The sequence below is a fragment of the Paroedura picta genome, chromosome 3, assembly GCF_049243985.1.
Source record: "Paroedura picta isolate Pp20150507F chromosome 3, Ppicta_v3.0, whole genome shotgun sequence".
NCBI lineage: Eukaryota > Metazoa > Chordata > Lepidosauria > Squamata > Gekkonidae > Paroedura > Paroedura picta.
This window is the reverse complement of record NC_135371.1, coordinates 120281188-120297211: the sequence shown is the minus strand read 5'-3', so window position 1 is coordinate 120297211 and position 16024 is coordinate 120281188. Positions and strand designations below refer to the sequence as shown.

Here is a 16024-nt window from a genome sequence, read left to right as displayed (position 1 = left end):
AGTGGGAAAGGATCTTTCATGGAGCAAAAATGAGAGATCACCCAGTCTTTCTTTGGGGTTTACAGGTCAGAAGCAGCACAGTTATTCATGGTCTGCTGTGAGATAAAGGCCCTACTTGCCAAACTGGGGGGAAATGATAAGTTCCCCTTCATTTATGCAAAAACAGTTTTGCTCAGAGAAGAGATCGAGAAGTAAGAAGATAAGTATGTTGTGTGCTACCCGTCCAAAAACAAAAAGTGTCATTGCATTGTCACTGACCAGGCAGGAACCTCCATTTTGTTGGGTTCTTCAACCAGAAGAGTAGATCCTTTCCAGCCAAACTGGGTAAGGTTATTACTGTAACATATTTGGTCAGAGTTATTCAAGGAGCTTGGCTCAATACAGCCTGGTTGCTCAGGCTGAAAAAGATAGCCAATGCTGACCCATGCCATAAAAATCAGAGAGGACAGGCTTTACAGAAGGGTACTTGCATATAAAATCATTCAAGAAAATGTTTACAAATTATCCAAACCATCTGCTGCACTCCTATTACTTGAAATGAAGAGAGGAAGATTCTTTCCCAGTACCAAATATTACAAAAATTACATCATCCTGTGACCATGAGAAAAAAAATCCATTATTTGATTCCCAAGAGAAATGTCTTGGAATAATTCCTTTGCCGTTAAATAACCGATGAAAGTTCCTGATACCCCAGTAGAAGTGGGGACAAACCTCACCCAGACCTCAGTGTACCAGGTGTCCTATCTTGAAACAGAAAACCTGCTATTTGGACCAGTGAATAACTGGTCCAAATAGTGAATAACTGGCACTGAAAGCTGAAATTCGCATCACAGGAACAAACATGCCAGCCTGCCTGCCCCTGCTGCATAGCTGAAACTTACATAAGCTATAATCAAGAGGAAACATGTTCCTACCTGTACAGATCAGATTGGTATTTTTTATATCCCTTTCTCCAGCACTTCTATTCCTGCAACAGATTGCCCTGTGAGAAGCTGACTGTAGTTACTCTTTTGTATTGTGGCAATGCCAAAATGCTCCCCAGAGAATATGGACTCCACTTTTCTGAGGAAGAATAAAAAGAAATTAAAATAGTCCTGCCTTTCCCAACTGAATGTGTAACCTGTCATGCCCTTAAATTAGCTGGTACAAATTGAAGGCTGCTTTGTTCTGTGGGAAATGAATAAAGACTCACAAAATGACCATTTTATCTCATTAGGATGCTGGTTGTGCCCTAGTTTAGCTAACTGAATGCAAAGCTTCCAAATCTGCTGTGTTTGTAAATCACAGGATTTTATAACACCATGATTCACATATATAAATATCATATCTGCATATATGTGTCTACAGGAGGTGTGGCAAATACTGGCTATATAGTGAGATTGTGGATGTTCTGACTTCCTGCAACTGTGTAGAAAACCTGGGACCTTTTTCTCAAATCTTGCACATTAAGTCTCCTGCCTTGTCATCATATAAACAACTAAGTGTTTTTCAAACTAAAAGTGTATGAACATTTTACTGCTTCAGTGATACACAACCAGTTAACCAATTACCAGTTTCAGAAACTTAGATAAGTCACCTGTGTCATCAAAACTGAAAAAAGAACAAGTATTTGAATAATGTGTCCCCATGAAACTGATTGGGACCCATCTCTATCATGTTTCACATCTGCATTTTTCCGTGGTGCAGTTTGTCTTGATATATCAACTGGATGGTTCATGTATGTATTACATCATTGAAAGACAATTCAGTGGAAAGTGCAAAAGGTGAGAAGCACGGGGGCATTGTTTTGGAGGTGTTTTTCAAAGATGCTGTTTAATATTTTAAAGCCTGTTCAGCTGTATTGGAACAAATCTTCAATGGAGATGTTCCAGTCACAACCATAAAATGGACCCTGCTCCAGCTCACAAAGCAGATGCAGGGCAGAATCACACAAAAATGGTAGCTTTGCTATTACTTTGCTCAATCTTCTTGTTAAATTATGACCCTGTAATGGGTAAAGACTGATCTCCAGTGGTCACATTCTTCAAATCTGAACCATGTTTTATTTAACTCTCATGTTTTCTCTTACTGAAAACCAGTCTTCCTCTAATAAGATTTTATTTAAAACTTGTGAACATGATTTGGAACAAGATTTTGGTTTAATCTCATGTGAAATGGCACCACTCCAATAAGTATACTGTTTCTCTCATATTTGCATGTATCACTTGCTGGGAACGATCAGGTGAACCTCAGTTGGTAAAGTAGATAGTATCAGTAGCCAAGTTGAACAAAATAGCAGGAAAATTGCTTTTCTCTAGTGCAGCTCTGCTTGTAATACTTAGAGGGCAATGCATGCGAGTTACAACTTCACATGTTTATGTTTTCTATTTATATAGGTGTCACAAGTCTCTTCACTGGCATAGTACATGGGATGAGAATATGGATTACGGTTGGGCACTTTGGCTAAGTGCCCAACCCCAATATATAGATTCATGCAATATGGTTCTGGGTGGTTCCGTCCATGGGCATAAAAATGTGTTTTGTGCTTCCCTGGACCCATGGAAGACCTTCTGGAAGAAAATACTACAATTGTTTCACTTCTAGTGGAGGCCACTGAATCTGTTTCTAGAGACTAAGAAATAAGTAGAAAGCTCCAAAAGAGAGACATTACTTTTGTGTCTTCAAGAAGTACCCATTTGAAAGCAGCTGCCTCCATCACAGGAAGGGATTTGACCTGGAACCCCCAACCTTTTGTAACTGGCACCAGCCTACCCATTGCAGACAGTTTGTGATGGTGCCCAGCAGCTCTTCTGAAAATTCTAAAAGTGCCCACAGTATCAATTATGTTAAGGACTCCTGAATTACAAGATCCAAATATCCATGTGTTCCAGTGTTTCCTTAGTGATTGATTATAAGAGGCAGGTCTCTTGTGTAGTGATGCCCCTTGCAAACTGATGACAAACTGACTAGTACTTAAAGTTAGAGCTTTCTCCATAAGCAGTAACATGGGTTCATCAACATGGTATCCACATGCATTATCTTATGGGCCAAGAAAAAGAAACCCTACCATATGGGATAATAAGATGCAATATCTGTGCTAATCCATCTAAAATGTTTTCCCAGGCCAAGAAGAGCATTACCTGGATTGAGACAATGACTTTTATATCCACCCCTTACTTACAATTTTCACTGAAGTCATATTGGTAGGGCTTTATTCAAATCCTGTGACTGCACTCCGCAACTATTTTCCTTCTCCGATTTTCTCTAAGGGAATCACATATATGTTCTGCATACCAATAAGAAAAACTAGGTGGTATGACAGCACTGAAAAACGCGTGCGCATTTACATGCAGCTGCAGTGGCCGGGCCGCCAGCTCTCTCCCACCCTCGGAGGCGGTCCGCAACTACAAGAAGGTTGGGGACTGCTGAAGTAGGGTATCCCTAAGTCCCTTGTTAACAGGGTGTCTAGAAAGCCTCAGTGCAAAGAGGAGGGATGGTGGTGGCAGCGGCACACCAGTCGGCATCCCCATGCAGGCACAGAGCTCTGCACCTATGTGTGGGATCTGGCTGGCATGTTGCCGCCATCCTTCCTCTATGTGGCGCTGGCCACCTTGGGCTTCAGTGATTGCCAAAATGGCCAAACCACGCCAGAGTGCTCAACCCTAATTCAAAGCATAAGCTAATGTTACACAGTACAGGGCCTTGTGTGGTAACACTACTCAAAGGAACCTCAAAGGTTTCTGGACCTTTGGAGTACACAGTGTCTCTGCAGTCCCTGATCTTTTTATTTCCATTACATATTATTTTAAAACTGAGCTTGCTGCAAACTCTAGGCCAGCAGGGGGCGCAAACACGCATGCGCGGCAGCTCCTCGTGTGCGCGTTTGCAGCGCTGGCGTGCTGGCGGCTGTGCCTGCCTCTTCCCCCCCCTCTCGCTGCGGCCCGGCACCATGGCCTTTGAGGCCCGGTGCCGGGCCGCAGACCGGGGGTTGAGGACCCCTGCCCTACTTGATTATGGAGGTATTACTTCTGAACCAAGAAGCAATACCTCCATATTCAAGTATAGTAGATATGTGACACCATGTAGCATGGCTCATTGGCCTTATTTTACATGCACTTTCTACAGTACAATTGGTTTAGTGGTTTAGATTGAACTGGGAGTACCCATGTACCAAGCTAAAGGTGATTATGGTGATTCTTGAAAATAAAGCAACATTTTTTACACTACAGTAGAAAGAGTGATTATATTCCTATGTGATTGAAGGCTTATGAGATTCCAGTTCTCATGTTTCCTTTGTGTGGTTGAGGGCAAACAACATGAAGAAAGATTGTGTAGAAGTCATGCTGCAATATTGCATGTGGCAACCAACGTTATTCTGCTTGAACCCATTGATCCTCATCCCTGCCTGCTCCTCAGTGTCATTGCTCTGACCTTTAAAATCATTCCTTTAAATATTAAAATTATTATTATTATTATTATTATTATTATTATTATTATTATTATTATTATTGATATTTATTTTCCACACTGTCTCAAATGACTCAGGGTGGATTCCATCAATAAAATCACAATGAAATGATGAACTGGTTTGACATTCTAGCCTTTTAAATTCCTGAAAAATATCATGTTTCTCTTTCCATCATATTCTGCTCCCATCTTCACTTGCATAAACTAAACATTTTTAGTTCTTTTGTCCTTTTCTGATAGGTAATACACATTTTAAATTATTAAGCATCTTAACGGCTGTTTTGTGAATCCTTTCCAATTTACATACATCCTACACAAAATATGGTAATCGAAACTGGACACAATATTCCAGCATTTGCTTTTTGTTGTTGTTCCAATGTCATGCTATTGATTTTTTATTCAGATTGTGATCCACCTAATCCCTAAAGCCTTCTCAGGAATACTAGAAGCTAGTCAGTTTCAATCTCTTTTGTGGTTTATGCATTTAAAGTTTGCTTTCCATTGTGTAGTAATGCATCATTTGTCAATCTTTAATTGTATTCTATGGCATAAAACACAATTCTTCAGTGTCATTTTGAATGATAATGCTGTCTTCTGTGGAGTTGCAGTTCCTCACAATTCCCTTACATTGAATGAGTTATAATCTTAACTTTCATCCAAGTTATTAATGAAAATGTTAAATAGCACTGGATTTAGGACAAACTTTTGTAGATACCCATATTGGATCAGAATCACAATCTTATTAAGGGGACATAAAGGCAATTGCCACGGTAAGGTGCAAGCCAGAACAAATTTTCAAAACCCATCCCTGTCTCCCAAATCAAACATGGTCCACGAAAGAGACAAGAAATGCTTCCTTCCTCCTAATCAATATTCCTTCCCTCTCTGCAACCTGAATCTGGGTAAGTTTTTTGGAGGGAAGGTGGGGACATTGGAATCTGGAGAATGGATTGAGATAGTAAAGTACTCTCATGATGTTCCTGGAACTTGAGTCTAGGTTGTTCATGATTGGGGTAGTGGGACGAATGTAGAGGCAGCATATCCACCTTCTGAATAAATGAATAAATAATTTTTATTCAGCCCTTCCACCACAGAGTTTGGTATCATGTGCATGGGTCTTCCCTTCCATCATCCGAATGACCATGTGAAGTAAATCATGCTAAGAGAGAATGACTGGCCCAAGGTAACCAAGTAGAGATTTGAGGCTGGATTTTCCCAGGCCTACTGCAATATTCTAACTACTATACCTTACTGAATTTCACCATACTGGTGCACCTACCAGTATACTGTTACGACCTTTTCATTCTATGTCATTGGGCAGTCATTCTTATATTTTCTTCCTTCTGCTTCTGCATCAAAATACAAGCATACGAACACTAAATAGTAGAGACGTCTATTCAGATTTAACTAATCAAAACTAGAATTTTAAAAGCCCTGTAAATAAATATTGTTTTTCTAAGTATTCCCAATTTCCAACTGTCACATTTAGCTGTAGTTGTCAATCTAGTTTTTCGATGTCAGACTATAGGATGGTCAGAGGGGGCTGAAGAATGAGGAGAGTATAACTATATGAAACTGATTGAGATACTTCCCAATCAGTAGAGTTGCATATAGTTTTCTTCTCCAAAGACAGGTTAATAGGACTCTGTTTCTAAAATGTGGATATTCATCATATTCCTTGTTCACTGGTTTGGGGAGAGCTTTGGTCTGATTCTATGTAAGCAGCAGTAACTCCTGTTTGCTTGCAATTCTATTCTTTCTGGTACTGCTCTTAGTAGGGACTCTTGGATAGTTTAGTATACTGCCAGGCACTGCTGCAGACTGAGGGTGGCAAATTTTATATTTGTCCCCTTGGCAATAGACAGCACAGTTGTTAGCCAGACAGAGGTAAATGTTGCACTTGTTCACATTGGCATACAGGCAGGCAGCACAATTGGGTGGAAAACTTGGAAGCAAATACCTCATCACTCACCTGAATTCCAGGTACTATCTTCTGTGCTGACTTAACATGTGTCATGACAATCAGTAGCACGAAAGAGAGAGAGAAGGTCAAACCAGATGAGACATAAGAGAGCAGTGATAGATCAGAAATCTCTCCACATCTTTTCTGTTCCTTAAAAGTAGGTGGGCAATCATAGAAGGGCCTTTCTCATGTCAGTTCCCGAAGAAAAATCATCCCCCTTGGCTGCTATTAACTCCCAAAAAATGACACGCAACCTTCCTTTCACAGATAAAGAAAATGTAGGGTGTCTATTTTTAAACAAAACTGAAGAATGTGGGGAACAGGATTTATGTTTTGTTCCTTCCAGTATCTTATAGCTATGCGTTACTGTGATGGACTGCCAGCTTGGTGTAATGGTTAATGGTTAAGAATGGCAGCCTTGCCTGGAGAACTGGGTTTGATTCCCCACTCCTCCTCCACAGGCAGCCAGCTGGGTGACCTTGGGCCAGTCACAGTTCTCTCTCTCAGAGCTCTCTCAGCCCCATGTGCCTCACAGGGTGTCTGTTGTGGGGAGAGGAAGGGGATTATTATTATTTTATTTTTATTACCTGCCCTCCCCTAGATCTGGGCTTCTTAAACTTTTCCCACTCAGGACCCCTTCTTGCCAAAGAAATTTTACGTGACCCCAAGAATATATATAGATGTATATATAATAGGTATACAAATCAAACATTTACTGATAATAAATCATAAGCAAATTTATCTTAAAACTATTCCTTGGTATACATATAATTTTGTCTTTTGTTAAAGACTAAAGCAAATTTATATTCTGATGAGATAGATATGCTTGTTTATCCTCATCCATTGTCCCTCTTAATATTTGTGAAACAGCCTGGGGGGGGGGGGTAGAACATGTCCAGGGTGTCCGAGTTGGAATAGGGCCAATCAGGGTGCAGACAGCAATACTGCCTGCACCCTCATTGGCCCTGCCCCTACAGCTCCCTCCCTCCTTCCCTGGATGCTAGCCACTTTGCTCTCAGATGCCTGAGAGAAACACACAGAGACACAGAGAGCCCTGCCAAACCGCAAATTAGCCCTGATTACCTGCTATGGCTCCTGCTGCCAGGGAGAGAGAGACACAGACAGAGACAAACTGCAAACGAGCCCCAAACTGCAAAGAGCCTTGATTTCCTGCTACAAACGCGCCCTGATTACCTGATTATGTCTCCTGCTGAGAGAGAGAGAGAGAGAGAGAGAGAGAGAGAGCTGCACCTGCCGGTGTCCCCTGGGTCCTAGCACCCATTGCATTCCTGATTGCAATGGGCTTTCTTGCTAGTTTTCACATAAAGAATTAAATCTTGGCCAGAAATTTTCTGTTAGAGGGGCATATTTTTGTTAAGGGGCCAGTAAGGGGGCCAAGACTTACCCAGGGTTGCCAGCCTCCAGGTAAAGGCTGGACACATCCTGGAATGGTTGTGTTATGGTGAGGTGAAGGCAAACCATAACTTGTCATTCCAGCTAGCCATAAAATTGGTGGCTAGGGAATGGAAAAATTAAGTGCATATGAGAAATGTCCCAGTTTGTTCCTGCGCTACCTTCAGCATGGAAATCCTTCAAATGTTTTTACTTCCTTTTTCTTTTATGCGCCCTTTCAGCTATCAACAGCAATGGTGTTCTGTTCACAGATGTTATATCCAAAAATTCCTTAAAGAGAATATCTGCTTTACTTCTCCCCTCTTTAAGGACAGAAAGGCAAGCATTCACAATTTCAGCAGCTCTCCCTAAATGCATGTCTTTGTCTTGCCGTGCCACATTACCTGGCTCAACTACAGACAACACATATTTCATTAGGAGTAGCATTTTATTTATTTTATATTTATTAATTGGACTTATAACCCACATCTCCTGCAAGGCTCACGGCGGATCACATACAATAAAATCACATAAATCTCCAATACAATAAAATCATCCTAAAAAAACTGACACACCCCATCTAACCCAACTAATCCAAGTGGCGGCGGCGCATACAACTCAACCCATATCCTGAGGGAGGGAATAGACAAACCACCAGAATAACCCTAGAGAGGGGTCATAACCCTGCAAAGCTTGCATTTGCATATTTCCATTTTAAAACTAATACAAACCACCTATCAAAAAAAAAGAAGAAGAAGGGGTTGTGGGGGGGGGGGAAGCACACTATAGCCACATTTCTCTTTTCCAGGACTGAAAGGTTTATCCCCTCCCATGACTTACTCATGAGAAAACCTTCTTGGGACCTGACTGCAAGACATTTTTCTTCCTGTTGCAGATCTGAAGCCCTCCCTAGTATTTCCTGTCCCTAAAGTTGCCCAGCCTTTCTAGGAAGCAGCTCAGCCTGTTTAACCCTTTCAGTGCTGCAGACAGAAGAGAAAAACTTCCGTTCCTTTGCATTTATAAACTCATTCTATGTATGGTCTGTATTTATAATCAGAAATGTCTAATAAATTAATGGGTCCAAAATTTATATGCACAGGTTCTGTTCTTATAGGAGATTACATAGCTACAGAAAAAGATCTGTTGTTGCAGTCCCACAGCCTATCCTCCATGAAATCTGTTTTCTTTAATTTGCCATGTGAAAAGGGTAGTGTTAGGATTAAATGCAAGGAAGTTCTGCCCACTGCTCAACCAATGTCCCATTTTAAACATTACTCACTGCGAAAGGAACCGATAGAGATCCAACTTGCTGCAACCTAGTTTCAAAGTTCTGAGCAATAGTGGATACGTCACTGGTAGTGTCTTAATCTTCTTTCAAAGTCCATAAGAGTGTGTTCAAAGTCCACAAGAGCTTAATTACGACAAACAGCATTATCCGTCAGGAATGGCATGCTCTTTCTACTTCATCCTGGAGACTTTTGCATGTCACGCAATTAAAATGAGGCCCAGATTTTACACTTGTGCTGGGCAGATATAGTTACATTGGGCTGCAATATGGCCTCAAGGCCTTGCTGTTCTTCTCAACTTTTTATAGAACTTCTTGGTCAATTTGTTGTTGTTCATAACCATATCACACATCTTAAGTCTGAATAACAGGCATATAAGAAACAAAGAATTACTTCATTTTCTCCAAAGTTGTTTCTCAGTAGCTGAATCTCTGCTTGGAACTCTTAGAAAGGGTCCAGAATCACAGAAGTTCAGGCACAATCAACGAGTTGCATTTTAATGGGACGGGAGACCATGGTTTGGGTACCATGATATCAAGATGAATGTTGTGCCTCTGGGGACAAATTGCCTCCCATGGGGCCCGAAATGGAATTGCAATTTCAGCCCTATGACTTCCTGTCACATACCCAGGCCCAAGGCACGTCTTGATGCAGATGTCAACGTACATAAAGTACACATGGTTCACTTACATCCCATCTCACAGCTGAGCAATCCCCACTCCACTCTTTATCCGGTGCCTCCATTGTCAGTTGCAACGTGGCCGACAGTGAAACGATGATCAGTCAATAAATATCCTGGCAGCTTTCCCTGGTTCCCCTCTCACCCCCTCCCCACCTCCGATTCTCTTTTGCTGCCTACAGCTCCTCTGTTCAGGGACATCGCCGGGTGGTTGTTGCTGCTGCTGCTGCAGCTGCCGCCGCCGCCACCTCTACTGCACTCTGATGTCATCCATTTATTGAGCTGCATTCTCCAGTGAGAGACAGTGTAGGATCCCTGGTAATTGCCTTCCTTCTCTTCATTTTGCTACACCTTCAGCCACAGGATGAGCAGCTCTGAACAAAAACAGCTTCTTGTCTTATTGAGCAAGGTCCCGGAAGCAACTCACTGTGCTTAAAATTCCGCGCATGTGTGTGTCTGGGATGCAGCCCTGACAGCCTGTGAGTGATGGGGGGGTGATCTCCAGCATATCAGAGGAAGTTTCTGGTGCAATATTTCTGTGACGATTTGAGAAAGCATCCCGACTTTTCTTACTTCATGCCCCCATGACTTTCCATTTTGAATGCCACATTAAACCTGTTAGCATCTTTATGGAGGGGTTCGGTTTGTATATACAAAAAGGTCACAGAATGTTGGATTTCCTTCTCCCCCAAATACACACACACACACACACACACACACACCAACAAGCATTCTGTAACAATGACATTTATTGCAGCTTAAAATGAAGGTGCCTTTGAATATTTAGACTGCTGAGTTACAAAACAGCCTCGGCTGAGATGCAAAGAATGCGTGGGAGAGAACTTCATGCATAACCTATGTTTGGCTTGCTGTTTTTGCACAACAGCTCCTAGTGCCAAAGAAACAAAGCCACTTCCCAAACTGATCACAGCAAAAAATGCTTTATCTGTTACACAATGGATTATTCACTGAAAACTCCCAAGGAATCCATTTTTGACATGTGAATAAATGGAGTTTATACAGTGGCAGAGTATATATCGAAATATATTGAGGATCAATATCTGACAAAATGTATATCATACAGGAACGATTTGTTATTGTTTTTGTGGTTAATGCTTTAATTATTTCTTTACCAGGTTTTTTATATAAAATGTTTTTACCATTGTCTCATTTATACAAACACACTTTGAGGCAGCTTAGGTTCTGCAGGATATTGATTTTCAAGGCCATCTGATTATTTTAGTGGTTGAATTAGGAGTTCAACTTAGATCTCATCTATCCAAACCTGAAATATACCACATTGGTAAAGAGTGCACATGTACCTTCATATATGAATATCATGATACCAATTCAGAAAACTTCCTAAATCTTCAGATGTTTGGAAGGGAAGTTTTCTTGAATGTGGATAGGACAATGAGACTATTCTCCAAGTTTTACTGTATCTTTCTGGCTACCACATTTGATAGTTTTGCCTACATCATAGCTTTTGTGATTCTTATTCTTTTCTTAGTGATAGCATGGAAGATGAGTGTCTGAGACTGTTATTCGGAACTAAAAAAAACTGTAATTAATTATGACAAATGTTTATATATCCAATATCCCCAATTCATTTTTGTATTTTTCTTCACCAAACTGCAGCCATTTTCTATAATGTCAGGCCTGCTAGAGTCAAAGATTTAGCTTCAAGGATGAAGCTGCAATGCTTTGTATATTTACTGGGGAGTAAGCCCATGACAACTGTTGCAACAGAGGCAGAAACTGAAGACTTCTATACCGCCATTCAAGACACTTTAAAACAAGTACTCAAGAAGGATGTCATTTACATAATGGGTGACTTTAATACAAAAGTTGGCACACAAGCATGAGAGACATTACTAGCAACTTCGGACTTGGAGAAAGAAATGATGCAGATGGTCATCTGGCACAATTCTGTCATGAATATTGGTTTTTCATCATGAAACTTGGTTCAAACAGCATAAATGTTGCTTATACATTTGGATATAACCAAATGGACTACACGGGAACCAAATTGACTGTATCTTATGCAGCTGACAATGGTCCAGTCCTTGCTGTCAAAACATATCCAGCTGCTGATTGCAGTTCAGACCATGAACTGTTATTGTCTAAAATCAAAACAAAACTCCACAACATCAAGAGAACACCAGGATTAAGGAATTTCGATGTAAATAAAATTCTAGTCACATATGCAGTGGAGGGGGAAAATCGATTTCATTGGATGCAACAAAGAAGATGCCTGGTGAACTGTGGCAGGAAATTCAGTTGATTGTTGTTGAAACAGCAGTTAAACACATACCGCACAAGAAGCCAGAAAAAGCATAAAATGGCTCTCAGAGGAAAGTATAAGAATAGCTGAATTTAGAAAAGCAGCAAAAGCTGCAGGCAAAAGGGAGAAAGCAAGAAAATTAAATGTAGATTTTCAAAGGGCAGCAAGAATAGAATCAGAAATGAAAGCAGTTACAAGAGGATTATATAAAGGGACACATGCAAAATGCTTTTTCACAAGTAAAGAGGTTCTGAATGCCATTTGCTGCTCACAAAAGCATTTTCAAAGATAAACAAGGGAACGAACTGACTGACAGATACAGTATCAAGAACAGGTGGCGGGAATACCCAGAAGAACTGTACGCATGCAGAACAGAAGTTTGCTCTCTTCAAAATGCTTGAGGCAGGGGCTGCTTCTTCTATACGTTTCCAGACTCCCAAAGTTGGCTGACATTCAGGGGATGTTAGGGTGTAGTTAATTGTTATTTCCCTCAATACCAGAGTCACATGTTCAGATACCTGATTACAGCATAAAGGTCTGCCTATCTTTTCCACCTGTCTACATCATGATGGTGTTTTTCCATGTATGCCAAGCCCAGCTACTGGGGCCCAACCTGTCCTCGAAATACCTAGCCACTGTGATTCATGCAACGGTCACTTCCAGGTTAGACTTCTGTAACTTGCTATATGCAGGCCTACCCTTATCCCCGACCAGGAAAATGCAGCTGGTACAGAATGTGGCTGCACAGGTCCTTACAAAGTCTTCTTGGAGGTCTCACATTCAGCCTTTTCAGGTCCTGGCCCCTACCTGGTGGAATGAGCTCCTGGACGAGCTGCAGGCCCTGTCAGGACTCTCTGAGCTCTTCCACCAGGTGTTTGGTTGAGGCCGAGCAGAGGATCCCATGGTATAAGATCGGGTCCACCCCCTCTTGGCCCCCAGGCTCTAGCGCACAGTACTAGACAGTGCCATGAGCTGCTGGGGGATGGCCCCCTGTTATTGTTAATTTTAATTTAATATCTATATTGTCCTTTTGACCAATTCCAATGATTTGTTTGCAGAGAGTGGAGCTTTTTATGTACTGCCATTTTATTTGTTGTTGAGGGGGATTGCTAACTTTTATTAATCGGGTTGTATAATTTTTATGTTGTATATTGTTTTTATGACACTGTTGTAAACCGCCACGAGCCAGTTCGCTGGGAGTGGCGGTATAGAAATCCCACAACTAACTAACTAACTAACTAACTAACTAACTAACTAACTAACTAACTAACTACATACATACATACATACATACATACATACATACATACATACATACATACATACATACATATGACTCATATACTTCAGGCCTGGGTGCCTACCAGGATACCTTGATTGGGATCTCTAGCCACTGTATCCTCAGCAAAAGGTTAAGTTTTAAGACAACCAGGTATCCCAAGAGTAACCTGCTTCACTCCTGACCAGAAATGTAACCTCCCATCTTCTTCTCAGACTTTTAAAATTGTACATCATGCTTTCCCTTCTTCCTGCTCTGGCTTTTTATTCTCCTTCCTCCTGCCACCCTCTGGCTCGCTTGGTCTACAGTAGTCTTTTACTACCTGGGGGGGGGGGTCTCTGTTTCCAAGGCAATCTTTACTCCTGAGAAGGCTAATCCTGGATGGTTTTGCCCCACCTGCTCTTTAGATGTTCTCAATGTCCAGTCCAGCCTTCCCCTCCTCCTCTTAGCCAATGTGCAGCCTCTAACAGGACTGTTTTCAGACTCCCCCACTTCACACCATACACAAGGACTCCTTCTCTGCCAAACCCCACAAAACTCAATGGGGATATGTGTCTGAGAGTTCTTAGAATAACCCTATGACAAAATGGTTGCTTTAAAATTGTGGGAGGTTTGGGGAGGCATTTATAACAAACTCTTTAAATGTATTTCATTCAGTCCTTCCTGGCAACACATTGTAAGAATTTTATGGATTTATTTATTTGCCTCCCCCTCCAGCTCTAACCTAGAATCAAACGTACATTTCTGAAATGTTACTATGAAATGCTTTATAGTGAATTCAGAACACCTTGGCATAACTTCATTATCTTAACCCAAACAGAACTTTCTTCCTATTGTTGTTTTCCCTGCTGAGTGGAAGAAGTATGTTTTGCTTTGTAAGGGAGTAATGAGCTGTCTTTTTAGTGGACTGGATACTTTTGTAAAAATAAGTAACTCTTCACATTTTGCCTTGGAATAGTATTTCTCAGATAGAGCTCTCAGAGTTCTAGATAAGGTAGCATGGCATTTTTGTGTTCCTTTTTCTTGCATGCCTGCCCTATTCTATTTTCATTGTTGATGTGGAACATCTACTGGTGTGGTCCCTATAACGGAAATGATAACCGCCGTGACGGCCATTGTCCGGCCTTAGGGAGCGCGCCAGTGGATGGCCCACAGGGGCAGCATCAGAGCAACAAGGCCCAGCACTGAGGCACACTCATTGCTCTGGCATTGGCACCGACTTCCGAGGCTGCTCCCACCCTCAGGAGAGCAGGGGCGGCCTCGGAAGATGCTCGGCAGCAGCAGCAGCAGCAACACCTGGGCCTCGGTGCTGGGGCTCACTGTTCAGGCGCCGTGGCCAACAGTCTTCTGAGGCCCAAAGGGAAGGAGGGGAAGGGAGTGGGGAGCGGTGGGGAGGGGGTCTAGGCGGTGTGTCTGAGGGTGGGTGGGCAGGGGACAAGGATTCTTACCCCTTATGTAGATGTTTCACATAACAGGCGAGAATCTTTGTCGGTAGATTTTTTTTTTTTTAATCATGATTTGGACCTGGCTTCTATCAAAGTTCTGGTTTGCCCACTAGTGACCTCTTATGAGTGTTACTGTACTATGGGATGATGCGAAATTCTGGAGAAGATTTGCAAAGCAATTGCTATTGTTACTGGGATAGAAACATGTGGTAGTATAATGGGAACTAACTTGAATTTCAAAGCATCGACATAAAATATAGCTTATTGGCTAGCTTATTCTCTCTGAAGTATAAGAAGTTACCCTCGGGCTAATTTGCAGTGTGAAAGCCATGTTAGCAAGCTAACTAAGGCCTTGGTTCCATTAAAGTAACTAAGCACATTGCTTTGTGGGGGATCAAAGAAAGATTCCTCCATGTTTTGTGATTTCCTTGATTAATCTCTAAGGATGCCAGAAAAATTCATGTAGAACAGGGATTCCCAACCTTTTTGAGCCTGTGGGAGCCTTTGGAATTATGACATGGGCACAGTGACAAAATGGATGCTGCCAGAGATAGAGGCAGCCACAAAATTATTGCTGCAGCTTAACTGCAGTCATACCATGAAGATCCTTCTGCTATGATGGCAGTTGCTGCCAAAACATTTTTTTTTAATTGCACTGCCAATGAGATCTCCAGTACCCAGTCAGAATCCTTGCTGGGAAAAAGCCCTACCAGGCCTCACCCACATCCCAAGAACACTTGGTGGGCACTGAAAAAGGTCCAGTGGACATCATGGAACCCAAGGGCATTAAGCCTCTCATAGAGAGAAACATCAGTCCCGTCATATACCATCCTGGTATGCTTAGGACAAATTTTGTTCAGAACTGAATTAATGGAAGACCATAGAGGTGAAGTTTGGAGAATACTGACCCTCCCTTTCCATGCTTATTTACAAAATTCTGTTTCAACTCTTAAGAACTCTAACAACTCTAACTTTTTCACCAAGCACAAATTAGTCTGTTTTGAAAGGTGATGAGTAACCTGCATATGTATGCACTGAGATTCTCTCGGCATTATCAACAGAAATTCTTCATAAATTGAGCTAACTCATGGATAGATATGAGTTTATTGTTCCTTTCTTAGTATGAGAAAATAAAAACTTCAAACAATGTGTCCCTAATACAAAGCAAGATGGGCGAATGTTGACAAAATGGGTAACAGGTTCGGTAGTTTTCTGCGTTAACAGCTGGGAGAAACTATATTTCTTAAAGT

At 41.6% G+C, this 16024-nt stretch overlaps 2 protein-coding genes across 17 annotated transcripts in view; one reads left to right on the top strand and one right to left on the bottom strand.

The window, feature by feature from the left end:
- SHISA6 (shisa family member 6) overlaps positions 1-16024 on the top strand; it is a 413188-nt gene that overhangs the window by 98883 nt on the left and 298281 nt on the right. The window lies entirely within an intron of this gene.
- The window catches only part of LOC143832692 (uncharacterized), a 237413-nt gene that overhangs the window by 9587 nt on the left and 211802 nt on the right, over positions 1-16024 (bottom strand). For 5 of the 12 annotated variants that reach the window (XR_013229359.1, XR_013229362.1, XR_013229360.1 and 2 more), the window contains exons 2-3: positions 5726-5795; positions 915-1062 (exon numbers count right to left, since the gene is read on the bottom strand). The exons of 2 other annotated variants lie outside the window; for them this stretch is intronic. The gene's annotated coding sequence lies outside the window, so the exon portion shown is untranslated. Of the gene's footprint in view, positions 1-914; positions 1063-5725; positions 5796-6418; positions 6449-7492; positions 7730-9080; positions 10107-16024 lie in introns of those variants that run through there. 5 more of the 12 variants (XR_013229364.1, XR_013229361.1, XR_013229363.1 and 2 more) reach the window with 4 other exon arrangements.